The following is a 14,540-nucleotide window of genomic DNA, read 5'->3' as shown; positions in this document are numbered from 1 at the left end:
ACCTGCTAACTTTAGAGACACTCTACTTAATATTTAAAATAAAATCTAAAAGAAATAGTATACTCCTAAAGCTTCAAACAGGTTTTCTGAAATAACTTTAGTAAAATCGAATTTTAAGATACAAGATAATATACATTATGTGTCATTTTTTGAAAGATAATTTTATTTTCCAGATTCTTTTGATACTGATAAAAATGAAAAAAAAAATATAAAACTTTTGTTTGAATGGTTGGCTAGTTAGTTGTTTTTTTGTGGGGGGAGGGGTCAATGTGTTACTACATAGCCCCAGCTATCCAAGAGCTCATGATGTAGACCAAGAGAATCTCAGGCTTGCAGTGATCTTCCTGCCTCTGTTTCCTATGTGCTGAGGTTACTCACATGCACCACCACAAGCAATCTGAAACTTGTAAACATCCCACGAAACTATGGGAACTTGAAAAAATATTAATGCAGTCCAATAAAATGGAGGTAGTGAAGGGTTAAATGGATTAATAATTTACTGGACAGCCAGGATCGCTCACTAGTCAAGAGCAAGAGCCTTGAAGCCAGGTCCCCTTCATTTAAATATGATCTTTACTTCTTACTAACTCTAAAGCTTGAGGTAAAAAGCAGTCACTCTTACTCATTTTAGTTTTGAATTTTTTTTAATGGGAACAATACCTTATTTGCAGCATGGATGAGTTGAGTTTCTATAGATAAAATACTTATGAGCAAATAAGAAATTTATAAGTGCTGGTTAAGTTATTACTATCCTTCTATTTTTTTGAGACATGGTCTTGTTATATAGTTTACTCTGGCATCCTCCTCACAATCTTTTTGCCTCAGCCTACAAGTGCTGGGACCACATTTGGGCACCACCATGCCTGCTCAATTTTTATGACCTTCCTCAAGAAGTTATCTGTATAGGAAAAACACATTAAGTGCTTTAAAACTCACAAACCTATTTTATCCTCACAAAAGCTGTCATCTAAATTTTATCAGTGAGGACAATAAGACCAGGAGAAATTGAACAACTAGATCTCTAGTGTATAAGAATGTTTGGGTTAGAGAAGAGTCCCAGGCCTGAATGACTCCAGAACCTACTGAGGACACTGGACATTTTCTCAAGTGCCTGACCAGTACTTCAAATAACTTAAGATGGTTGGATTTCCCACATTCCACAGATGTACTCTTTAGCACCATCTAAAAAGCAGAAACTTTTACTAAGTAAATTTTATTATTATAGTCAAAACTACTGAGGTAGTTTAAATATATGGCTTCATATATTCAGGATTTTTAAAGCTTGTAATTCAGATCTGCAGGTACCTGGCTGGAGAAGATGTCAGTGGGCGGATCCCAGGATCCAGCCCCAAGGTATGGTGGTGGATGTGGAATTCTAGTCTAAAGATATGCAAAATGTCTGAGTTCTGCCTGAAGTTCCTGGGGTTTTGGGGTTTTGGCTTGTGGCTTTTCTCCCTCTGCTTAGACCTGTGAAAGCCGGCCAGCTTCTCCTGCCATTATGGAACTTCCCCTCTATCTTCAATTAATCCCTTCCTCCATAACTGTGTCTGGTCTGGAAGTTTCTCTCAGTGACCTGAAGCTGTCTGCTACAATGACTTTACAACAAACTGTTTATATTACAGACCTTTATATCTCAAACACACAGTATGGGAAAGTTTCTCAACCTCAGCGAACATTGATAGCTCTGTTCTCTGTTGTGGGTCTTTCCTGAGCCTTGTGGAAGTATGGCAGCTTTCCTTTTTTCTCTTTGCCCTCTGTGCCCAATCATACCTTTCCAGTTAGCCCATCCACAAACATTGCCAGGACAAGTCAAAATAGCCTCCACTTGAGAACGTGGGCAGCGGCAGAGTCTGAGATAACCCCACTGGGGGAGCAGCGGCGGCAGACACATTAAGGCACCTCAGGCGCTTTTCTCATGCCCAACCTTGTGAGGCTGCTCCGAGTCCTCTTTGCTAGGCTATCGCCTGCCTCCAGTCAGTACCATCTTCCACAGCTTTCTTTGACCACTTTAGGCTCTCTGGTTTCATAAATATATTCCTCATTTTATTGAATTTCTATGATTTGGGGACTGGATTAATGGCTTTGTGGCTAAGGTGTTTGCCTGAATTTCTATGATTGTGAGTGTGCCAACTAAACTGAGCATCTCTCTAGGGCATTGACATGTTTGATCATTTGTACCTCTAATGTCTGGTACCTAGTAAACAATATGATTATAGGGGGTAAAACAGAATGGGCCTTTGTTTCATGGTGCGTAGCCAACACCAGATATAGCCTTGTGGACATAGCAATATTCAGTAAATATTGGTAGAATATTTATGAGATACAGATCATGGCATGATTTCTTAGGTAGTCATTAGGTCAATATTAGATAATTTTTTAATGTTATTTTTGGTTTTTATTTTTATTTATTTATTTATTTATTTATTTATTTGAGAGTGACAGACAGAGAGAGAAAGAGGCAGATAAAGACAGACAGAGAATGGGTGCACCAGGGCTTCAAGCCACTGCAGAGGAACTCCAGACACTTGTGCATCTGGCTAATGTGGGTCCTGGGGAATCGAGCCTCGAACCAGGGTCCTTAGGCGTCACAGGCAAGCACTTAACCGCTAAGCCATCTCTCCAGCCCTAGATAATATTTTTATTATCTATATATTGACTTCTTCTTTCTCTATAGTTTGAAAAAATATTAGACCATTACACTCATAATAAATTAACAATTCCATTATTATGGCCTTTATTGAATTTATTAGAAAACCGGACTCTGAAACTTTGGAGACAAAAGAAATTTTAAAAGTCCTGCTCTCAGCACCCATATTACTAGAGCTGTTCTGTTAATGAACACACACTGGGAGCTTCCATGCACTGCCTGTTGTGGTCACAAATCAGAAAGCCTCAGGGAGTTAGTTCTTGGTCTGAAAACACAAAAAGGGAGACAAAATGCTTGTGGAGGGAGCATAAAGTAACGGCACCTTACAGAGCTCAGAGTGAGAAGAAGGTTGTAGGACAGGACTTGAGAAATATATTCAGTAGACAATAAATGTGTTGCACAGACCAGGAGGATGAGACTGTAGAGGTGAAGGCTGAGTCCTGCAACAAGATAATGAAACTGTGAGGAGATGGGACTTGAGTATATATTAGAAGCTGGGAAGAGATGGTTCCATGGGTAAAAGTGCTTGCTACATAAGCATGAGGACCTTAGATTACATCCCCATTAGCCACATAAAAAGCTGGGTATGGTTATATCATTAACACTAGAGGTGGGGGGTGCAGTAACAGGCTATAGATTCAGTAAGGGATTCTGTCTCATAAAAATAAGGTGGAAGAATGACAGCAGGGGACCTCTGACAGCCTACTTAGTCTCCACAAGCATGCTATGCATAGTGCACATATATCTGCGCACACACACACACACACATGTATATGCCATACACACACACACACACACACACATAAACACACACACACACACCACCTAGTATATACACACAAAAAGGAAGGAAGAAAAGAAGAAAAGAAAGAAGGAAGAGAAAGAGAAAGGAGAGCAGGGAGGCATTTTTAACAATGTGGGCTGTGGATACCCATATAAGAATTCACTGAAGTGGCATAAAACCCTATTTATAACATAGGGTGACTATTTTATATCATAGCTCTGGGAGACATATGACTTTATGTCAAGAAATGTGCTAAGAAAGCTAATGGTTGGCTGGAGAGATGGCTTAGCAGCTAAGTGCTTGCCTGTGAAGCCTAAGGATCCTGGTACGAGGCTCAGTTCCTCAGGACCCATGTTAGCCAGATGCACAAGGGGGCACACGCGTCTGGAGTTCGTTTGTAGTGGCTGGAAGCCCTGGCTCGCCCATTCTCTCTCTCTTTCTCTCCCCCCCTCCTTCTCCCTCTCTGTCTGTCTCTCTCAAATAAATAAGTAAAAATAAAAATAAATTTCAAAAGAAAGCTAATGGTGAGGGTCATCATAATTAAATCCAGGGTGAAGAAAAGAAAATAAGAACAGAGAGCCTGGTGACGCTCAGCAAAGACATGAGAAGGCTTTAGCCTTGCTGAGGAAGAGGGTACTTACTATGAGAGGCGGGAGTGCATGCATGCACTGAGCAGTAAGCAAACATTGAGGGGGCTATAGGGCATAGGAGACAGGGGACCAGGCTAAGTATTAAAGCAAGAACTTTAATGGTATCCAAATCTACTTTTCAATATCCAGGAAGACACAAAAACTATTGCAAAAAAAAACTTCCAAAATTTCTGGTTTTCATTAAGTTTATTAATTCCAAATATCCTAAACCTGCCAGCTCCTCAGACTGTGCCTATCTGGTACCTTGATAAGAATCAGCACACCACCCTGTCCGTCCCTGCGCTCCTCTTCTAGCTTCCCAGGGCTGGCATTAGAAAAGGGTGAGTCGATTGCCACAGGTCACTCAGCTGTGAGCAGTATGCTTCCCAAAGATCATAACATCTCCTTTTCCTGAATTCTTTACTCTCAGTAACAGTTGAAAAATATCGATGCTATATACAGTGCTAGGAGGGAACTTAACAGAAGTGTTCAGTGATGCTTAGTGACTCCCTATGCCCATCCTCCCACCATAACAGAAGGCTCAGGCAACAGTATAGCCAAGAAAGTGCACCTATTTCTTGAAAACTGAAAGCTTCAGTCCCAGATTTGGAGAATCATTTAGTCCACTCCTGACTATCATCTGGTCCGTTTAATATAAGTATTATTAGCCTCTCTGCAGTAATTATTTTGGAGTGGGAATAGTCAGGTTCCCTGTCAAATGGGAACATTCACAAATCTATTATATATGTATTGGGGGCAGGGAATATGTTGATACCTTTCTCCCAAATGTCTTCCCAATGTATACAGCCAAACAGGGGAGTCTTCCTTCCCTCTTCATAGGAATATAGATAGCTCACCAAGATTTATTCCATTTGGTCCTTTACACAACCACTGAACAACAATGTACATCTGTTATGTTTGCCCAGGTCCTGCACCAGAAAATGGTAAAGAACAAGGCAGTCATGGATTCTGCCTTAGGCAAACTTGGTCCAGGGACAATGGCAAACATTTCACTAACAATTAAAATTTGATGGCCACAATTATGATACATACAAAGGGGGACATGGAGAATGTAATGGGATTGTATTCTTCCAAGAACGAACTACCCTTGAGAGAGCCAAATGCCATGCTCTCACAAGCCCGACTTTCAACATTAGGAACATTAGCTCCCTTTGAACTGATCTTTTTCTTCCTTCTTTTGAGACAAGATTTCATGAATAGCCCCAACCTAGCTTTAGATTCTCAATTCCCAAGTGCTGGGATTAAAAATTTGTCCCATCAAGCCCAGCTTGGGTTGTTCTTTAATCAACCATGCTCTCAGCAGTCTGCCCTACACACCCAGCAGCCAAAGAAATGGTCCTTCATCCCAGCTTATCATTTTCATCCCTCCCACTAAATTTGCTAGTAACGCTTTGTGTCTTCCAAAGCAATCACAGCTGTAAGTGTCTGGCTCTTTTCCTCAGACCTTCAGACACACTTCTTCCCAGAACGTTAAAATCTGTCAAGCTTGGTGGCACATGCCTTTAATTCCAGTACTTGTGAGGCAGAGGTAAAGGATCACTGTGAGTTCAAGGCCACTCTGAGACTATATAGTGAATTCCAGGTCAGCATGGGCTACAGAGAGATCCTACCTCAAATCGCTAGAAAGTTAAAATCCAACATGGTAAAGATGAGAGGGATGACCAGACTCTAGTGGGGATCATCACCTTGGAAAACACTTCTCCAAAGGGTCGTGTCTCAGCTGTTAGGGGCTGGAAATTATTACGATCACTCAGAAACTTATCTCCTAAAGCATGTATTCCACTTCATTTTGAGGAATCCACAACCTGTTTTCCTGGTTTTAATTTTAAGCAAATTATGAAAAGAGAAATTGTATTCTGTATTAAATGTCCATGCTAATAATTACATTTCCTTAACTCATGCAATGCCTATCATAAAAATAAAGAAACTCTACATGGTCCCTACATTATAATTTTCCATTTTTCATGTAACAGGCAAAAGAATCTGCCCTGTTTTGTAACTAGATAGAAACAGCAAACTTGCAACCCCATGTCAACAACCTTATAAAGTCTTACATATACACATTTCTCCTGTTGTGGATAATAAACTTGAAAACACATCATTTCTGGGGCTGTGCAGTAGGTGCACATAATGACATTAAATATGAACAAGCACATCACGTGAGGAAAAGATGAGCTGATAAAATATAAATGGCCTGACAGTAAGAAAACATACTGCTATATTCAATTATATCATCTGCCCAAGACACAATTGCTTCTATGTTTGGTAAATAGATTAAATCCAGGTCACATTCCTTCATTCAACTGAGTTTCTAGTCACTCCCTTTTCTCTACTTGAGCTCTTTGTTTCTGCATGTTCTTAAGTGTCATCATTTATTGCTATAGGCATGATGGCTTTATTTAACTGATAATGACAGTGGTTGTCACTAGATTTTAACTCAGTAACACTAGTCTGACATATCACTTGAGGTATGTATTCAATTTAAATTTGATTAAAATTATAAACATCCTATCTACTGTGCCAATCAAAATGTTATCACTCTTTCCCTGAACTTTTCCATGAACTTTTGTTTAAATAAGTTATGGTCCCTGAAATTTAAGGATTATAAATGGTTTTTGTTTTTAAATAAAGCCATTAGCATCTCTTTTTATAAGAGGCCTTGATTTTCACTCTTAAAAAATTTTTTTGTTTATTTTATTTATTTATTTGAGAGCTACAGACAGAGAGAGAAAGAGGCAGAGAGAGAGAGACAGAGAGAGAGAATGGGCACGCCAGGGCTTCCAGCCACTGCAAACGAACTCCAGACACGTGCACCCCCTTATGCATCTGGCTAACGTAGGTCCTGGGGAATCAAGCCTCAAACCGGGGTCCTTAGCTGTCACAGGCAAGCGCTTAACCGCTAAGCCATCTCTCCAGCCCTGATTTCACGCTTATCTTAGGTAAGTGAAACTTCAAAACTTCAAACTTAGAGCCCCATATAATACCATATACACAACTGCTCAATAGATATTTCATTTTGGTTATATTTATTTCAAGATCTCAGACATGTCAAATACATTTAACAGTAAAATTAGGTACTTGTGACAAGACGTATGAAAAATTTATAAAAACAAGATTACTAAAGATTGGAGCAAAAGCCGGGCATGGTGGCACATGCCTTTAATCCCAGCACTGTGGAGGCAGAGGTAGGAGGATTGCCATGAGTTCAAGACCACCCTGAGACTACATAGTGAATTCCAGGTCAGCCTGAGCTACAGTGAAACCCTACCTCGGGAAATATATATGAATAGAGCAAAAGAAGCCAGGTGAAGAGCAGGAGGCAGTATTTTCAATACCTGCCACATGACAGATTTCCACACTCATCATCTATTTACTTCTCATAATGATGTGGGTTCTGGCCCCTTATGCTCAATTTTTGGATGAGGGATCTTGGGCTTAAAGAGATTAAGTGACTTGCCCAAGTTCACGGTGTAATTTGCTTTTCTAGCAATGATCTAGCAAGTATAAACAAAATTACTGGTGTTGTTTTCCTAAACATACCCAACTCTTCTGAGAAACTGGGAGTGGACAAAAGCCTCTGGTTAATAATAGCCTTGGAATCTTAGATGTACTTATGAAAGTGTTATTCTACATTTTAAATTTAGACAAGGGTAGTATAGATATTTCACTCTCAAACAGCTTTTTTTTGTTTTGTTTTTTTTCGAGGTAGGGTCTCACTCTGGTCCAGGCTGACCTGGAATTAACTATGTACTCTCAGGGTGGCCTCGAACTCTCAGTGATCCTCCTACCTCTGCCTCCCAAGTGCTGGGATTAAAGGCATGCACCACTACACCCAGCTTTCAAACAACTTACTTTAATTAGAAAAATACCCTTTTAGAAAAAACTTTTAATAATTTTAAATTAACTAGGAAGTTCATAAACAAAGAAGAAAAATAAGACATCATCCAGGAATTGGTGAAGGTATTATAACCTTTATTTACAGATAAGTACCAAACCAAATTGTCTATGGTCACAAGGTAGGGGCTAGAATCATACAAAAGCTTAGCTGACTACAAGTGTAGTTTCTCTCCCCTCTCCCCATTAAACAACAACGTGTGTCTCAGAACTCTACTACAAGATGTCTGAAAGCTTCAAAACTATTCAGTTTGAATGTCAATCCATTCTGGAAGGGTAGCTATCAAATATATAAATGAATTCTCAGGGAAAGTGGCAAAGAGATTAAGAAAAGGTAACTGTCAAAAGGATTTGAAGGTGGGCTGGAGGGATGGCTTAGCAGTTATAGCATTTGCCTGCAAAGCCAAAGGACCTTGGTTTAATTCCCCAGGACCCACGATAGCCAGATGCACAAGGGGGCGCAAGCATCTGGGTTCATCTGCAGTGGCTGGAGGCCCTGGTGCGTCCATTCTCCCTCCCTTTTTCTCTACCAAATAAATCAATAAATAAAATATTTTAAAAAATATTTGAAGGTTATTTATTTATTTATTTATTTATTTATTTATTTATTTTTGGTTTTTCGAGGTAGGTTCTCACTAGCCCAGGCTGACCAGGAATTCACTATGGAGTCTCAGGATGGCCTCAAACTCACAGCAATCCTCTTACCTCTGCTTCCCAAGTGCTAGGATTAAAGGTGTGTGCCACCATGCCCGGCAGAAGGTTATTTATTACAAAGGTGTTTTGTGCTTCTTTTGTTTCCATGAAGTTATTTAATTTTATCATATCACATTTTTATTTCCTTCATAGTAAACATTATCTAGTTCCTTTCCCTTTATTAGAACTTCTGTCTTATTTACATTAGATCCTTAAGCCTTGGATCAGCATGTGGGACACTGTAGAGACCCAAAAAGTATATGTTGAATAGACAAATGAAGTAAGCAATGGTCCCCTTTAACTCATAGTTATTTTTCCTTCTACCTTTAAAGACAATGAAACATATCGGTTTGATGGGGGCCTTTTTGACTCCCAAACACATTCTTTTTTTAAAAATATTTTATTTATTTATTTGACAGAGAAAGAGGGAGAGAGAGAGAGAGAATGTGCATGCCAAAACCTCCAGCCACTGCAAACAAATTCCAGATGCATGTGCCCCCTTGTGCATCTGGTTTATGTGGGTCCTAGGGAATCAAACCTGGTCCTTTGGTTTTGCAGGCAAGCACCTTAACTGCTAAGCCATCCCTCCAGCCCCACATTCTTAACTCTAATTGGGGAAAGTGGTCTCTCAGTCCATGATCATCCATGCTACATATCTGAAGTGATAAAGATGATATTATTAATGCTTCTGAGTTAATGATATCCTAAATAAAATTAACTTTATAAGATTTCTTTGTAGCTGACAGAATGCTATCACCTAAATGTTTTAGGTTAAGTGTATTTCATCTCTAGAAATTTTTGGATTTAAAAAAGTCAATTTGATACTTATCCCATGATGGCGTACATATCATATATTATATAATTCAGAAAAGACCAGGGTGGCAGCCCATAATCAAATGAATTATTTTCCTATAATACACTTGATCACTTATACTAAATAAGGTTGAGCACCTATGTGAGTTATAAAAAAATGTGAGGACTTCAACGGCCTTCAATTCTGTAAACACAGATAAGATACTAGGGATCTGTAGCACTAACTAAGGGGTAATAAAGAGTGAAGACAATATACTTATGGCATAGACCTGGCTACTTCTTTCTCATATGGGAACCATTCAGTCATTCAGGTTCAGTCACTGAGTACAGGAATAGACTTGTAGCCATCCTTATTACCTAAGTGTAGTTTCTGTGTATGCATGCAATTTGACATCTCATGATTATATAATGAATTTAGGTGTTTTTCAATAATTTGATATTTGACAATATGCTACCAGATATATGCATACATACTCTAGGGTTTTCCAATAGCCAGAACTTTTGTTCACTTATTTTTTGAAACTGAATCCAAATCCAGAGCTATTTAATCAGCAAGGACACTCTATATACATATTAAGTTTAAAGATTTTGCAATAGGAAAATGTATGAAATATATGTGCAGCCAGTCATGGTGGCACAGGCCTTTAGTCCCAGCACTTGGGAGGCAGAGGTAGGTGGATTGCTGTGAGTTCAAGGTCACCCTGACTCCAGGTCATCCTGGGCTAGAGAGTGAGATCCTATGTCAGAAAAACAAAAAAGAAATATATGTATATAGTTGCACCTTTACTTGTAAAAATAGAAGAATTTTTTCTTTCTGCAAAGCCATTTTCCTATTTTTGAGTATACCCAGCTAAGTAGGAAATAAAATGGAATAATAATTTCACCTAATACATATACTATTCAAACAAAGCAATACAAGGAATTTGAGAAAGCCAATCCTAACTCCTGTGGCTGACTGAATTAAGTCACGGTTGCCCTGTAGGTGGGAGTTACAAAGCCCAGTATTAGCTTTAGCAGGATAAAGCAGGCATTGGTGTCAAACTCCCTAGACATATAATGAAACAATATAATGCATGAATCCAGGTTCATTAAACTAATGCATTTTTGAAAAACAAAATATGACAGAACATTTCATTATTGACACAGATATGAAAAAAGTGTTATACTGCTATTTATAATGTGTCTTGTGTGTCATGGGATTGAAATATTTCCAAATCATCAATAATTAAAATGATGAGAATCTGTCATTTCACTGACATTTACTTCTACATGAAAAGATGGCCTGTTTTAAATATGCTCACACATATTCTTGTCAATCAAAACCTGTCACAGCAAATTATTTCACTTTGCAGATCACATGGCAGTTAACAGAAATTCTCTAGGTTTAAATTTAGATCTTAGGTGAAGTCTTGAGAACTCCTTTTATGGTTGATTTTGTGTGTGTGTGACTACATCTTCCAAAATAGCATGTAAGATATGTAATATCTTATTCATAATACTTAGTACACTTCTGATTAGCAGTCAGAGTGGAAATAAATCACAATAAATGATAACTGCAAGCCAAATAATAGAGAAAGTTAGATAAAACAATGGGAATATAAAAATAAAAATATTTAAAGACAATCAGAGTTTTGTATGGTAGAACTTGAACCAGTGATTTAAGGTTCTAAGTAGTTTTCCCCTCATCTTCAAGATACTTAAGCAATCACAGGGCACAAAACCAACCATTCCTTATGCTGTTTGCATGGGTAATAGCTTCTGGTGGTTCAAGCAGCAGAACTCTTAATAAACCACATGGATCTGATCCAAGAATATTTTCACTGCAACACCTTAAGCAGAAGCTTTGAGGAAATGAATGAAATCTAAACCATGTAGTCACAAATCTGAAAACTTTATAACAACCTTTTCTAACAATCCATTAGCTACATCTTTACAGCTCCAACAAAATCATTAATGCATTTGAACCCTCAGATGGCAGAATTATACAACCTAATAAGACATATCATCAATAGTGTTTATATAAAATTTTCCTATTTCCTGGTATTTTCCATATATAATTAATCTTCCTGAGTAGGTATTCAGCTTCATAGTGTAAGAATTACTCTAACATTGCATTTTAACAGAGAATGCTTCATGTCAGTCTTGACCTTGGCCTGACCTCTAAATGAAGGCACTGTGTTCCACAGCCTGTGATGAATAGCTCTCTGGTTTTCTATTAAACTCAGTGCCACTGGTTGTCAACAGTGATGCTCAATGGAAATAGCAAAATAGTTTAAATAATCAGAGATTTCTGGATGCTTTCTTCTTTATAAATCTGGGATTATTTGCCAAAAGCAGACAATTTTTACAGTCTATACCAATTTTTGAAAATTTAATAAGAAAAACCAATAAAGCAAGAAAATATAATTATAAAACATCACACTGTCTTATTTGGCCCTACTGTTTTCTTTTGGAGGAATCCATTTGATTTACATTGTTGAATAATGTTCTCAGTATTAAGGTTTCATAATTTATTGACCCAATTGAAGCTTTTGTAATGCCAAGACTTTTCTCCATATGCCATGGTTAAACACATAGTAAGTACTCAAGAAATTGTTTGTTGATTTAAGTTTTCAATGAATTGAGTAACTTTAAATCAGGGAGGAAAGAATGATTTAAAATATCAGACTTCAGAGGACCTGCTTTCATCTGCCTCTATTCTGGCTGATTACTGGAACATAGTAGGCTCTAATAAATAATATGAGTAGAAATCAATAAATAAAAACAAGTTACTGACTCTAATGCGTTTGAGCTGATTGTATATAAAAACTCATGATGATATACAAAAGTACAGTAGTAAAACCAAATCTTGACAGTAGTTTTTCTCCTGTATACTTCTTGTAAGTTCAATTACCTACTTCTGATGATACCCACTCTAAATTTATATAAGGTCTTCAAAGTTTCTCTAAATGTTTTATTTTTGTAGTACACTTGTGACAGATTCGCAAATTATTGATTTTTCTATAGAACACATGCTTAAAAGATAATCTTTAATCATATTCAGATAATTTGAAAAAGTTTATGTGCACAAGTGGCAATATATGGACATATCACCCACATCTAGTTAAATATTACCTCTCATATGTATGTATTTACATTAACATTCTTAACATTTTAAGTGAAACAAAATATCGGTGCTTGGCTTATCTACGAGGATAATTTAGATGGTGGCTCTTCCCCATTATACTTATCCTAAGTCTTTTTAGTGGACATGTGATATGCTAGTCTGTGTCCAAGCTCACCTACAATTTCTTTTCTCAGAAGGCAAGACACATCTGCCACCTGCTCTACTCCGTGTCCCAGCAACAACTGTCGAGCAGCACAAAGATTGATTATCAGTCAAAAGCCATTGCACAACACCAGATTTTGGTGGGTTAAGCTTGCTGATCCAGCAAGAGATGGTGTGAAATTTTCAGGAGTGTGTGCCAAAATATTGAAGCTAGAAGAACAGCAGTGCATGTCACAGGGAAACACAGCCAGAGACACAAACAAAGCAGAGAAGTTGTTTTGTTCTGGACTTGGCTTTACCAAAAGGAGAAAATGGAAAATGAAAGGAGGAGGAAATTAATCTGTACATTAAAAAAAAATCACCCACCAAGCTTAGTTAAGAGTGTGACATTATTACTTCAGGCTTACATGACTAAGAAATTTTCTTCTTAGTTTTTATGTGACTCTTTTATGACACCATTGTTCACTGGATGGCAAACATTTCTATTAACAAAAATAATCAGGAATTTTGTGAAGCCATAATACATAAATCTCTAAAATTGAAAAGGTCATAGACATGTTTGCCTATTAAGAGTCATGTTTTACATAAGCAATGATTTCATGAATACAAAATGAAGCAACTATCTTTTAAAGTTAAAGCAAAATTTAAAATTATATGGGTCCATACCTACACAGAGACTTTTTTAACTGTATAATATAGCAACAAGTTCCTTTACAAGGCCAAATTATCTTGAACTTCTATTGAACACAAGAAATTACTTATTTTCTGATGACCGCCTATTATCAAAGAGACAAATTCTAGCATCATCTCATAAATCACATTAATACAAGAGGGATTTTCATTACCTCATCTGTAATGAAGTCTAGAATTAGTTTTCTTCTACTTATGCACTCACTGCCCAGACTTGCCTTTGATTTGCCAACTTTACAGGAGTTGCAGAAAAATTACTAATATGGTCCACAAAGCAAAGGGAAGCACAGCACTTAGACACACTGAATTTTTATGAAAAAGTTTATTTATGTTATTTAAGCATGATTTTTACATATAGCACATTATAACAAACTCTAGGTGTAATATGCTTGGAAAATATTTTTAGACACTGATGCTTTTATTTCTTTCTTAAAATATATTCTTTCCCACTGACAATGGTATTTTTTAATTTAAAAAGAAATCCTTACATTTCTGAAATGTTAAAAATATTGGACGTAGGAAAAAACTGACTTGAAAACGTGTCACCTTATATGTATATATGTGTACATATACTCTTTAAAGGTAAAATAACAAGATCAAGCAATAGCAGTCATTTTATGAAATAAGTTATTAAAAGAATTGTGTATGTAAGAATTATATGTTCATTATTTGCTACACTTCCATGATTATGTTAATGCCATCTGAAAAAAGACCAAGAGTGTAAATGAATAGATGATACTTGAAACTTTCAACTATTTTCTGAGAGAATAAGTCTAATGAATTATGTCTGTTGAGTGTCACAGAAACTAAACAGTAAATTCAATAATCTCTGAATTAATTTATTATATTTTCACCATTTAACCTCCTGCAGGCTCCCTAATGTCTATTCAGATCTATATTAAATTAAGCACCAATGCTAATGAAGGGCAATAAACGTGGCTGTCAGTGGATTTTTCTTTCATTAAGCACATTATCCTCTTACTGAGCTGCAAATGCGTAAACATTAGTTTTGTTAAACCATGCAAAAAAGACAGGATGAAAATCATTTTTTAATTGCACCCCTTAAGCAATTTATTGTGAATGGTAAGGTACTTTTTCCCC

The 14,540-nt window shown here is 37.2% G+C and overlaps 1 protein-coding gene across 1 annotated transcript in view; it reads right to left on the bottom strand.

The window, feature by feature from the left end:
• Positions 1-14,540, bottom strand: part of Dcdc1 (doublecortin domain containing 1) — a 485,885-nt gene that overhangs the window by 450,213 nt on the left and 21,132 nt on the right. The gene's annotated exons all lie outside the window — the stretch shown is intronic.

Source organism: Jaculus jaculus, chromosome 8 (genome assembly GCF_020740685.1).
Source record: "Jaculus jaculus isolate mJacJac1 chromosome 8, mJacJac1.mat.Y.cur, whole genome shotgun sequence".
Taxonomy (NCBI): Eukaryota; Metazoa; Chordata; class Mammalia; order Rodentia; family Dipodidae; genus Jaculus; species Jaculus jaculus.
Note: the sequence above shows the minus strand (reverse complement) of the source record. Positions and strands in the feature narration are given on the sequence as shown.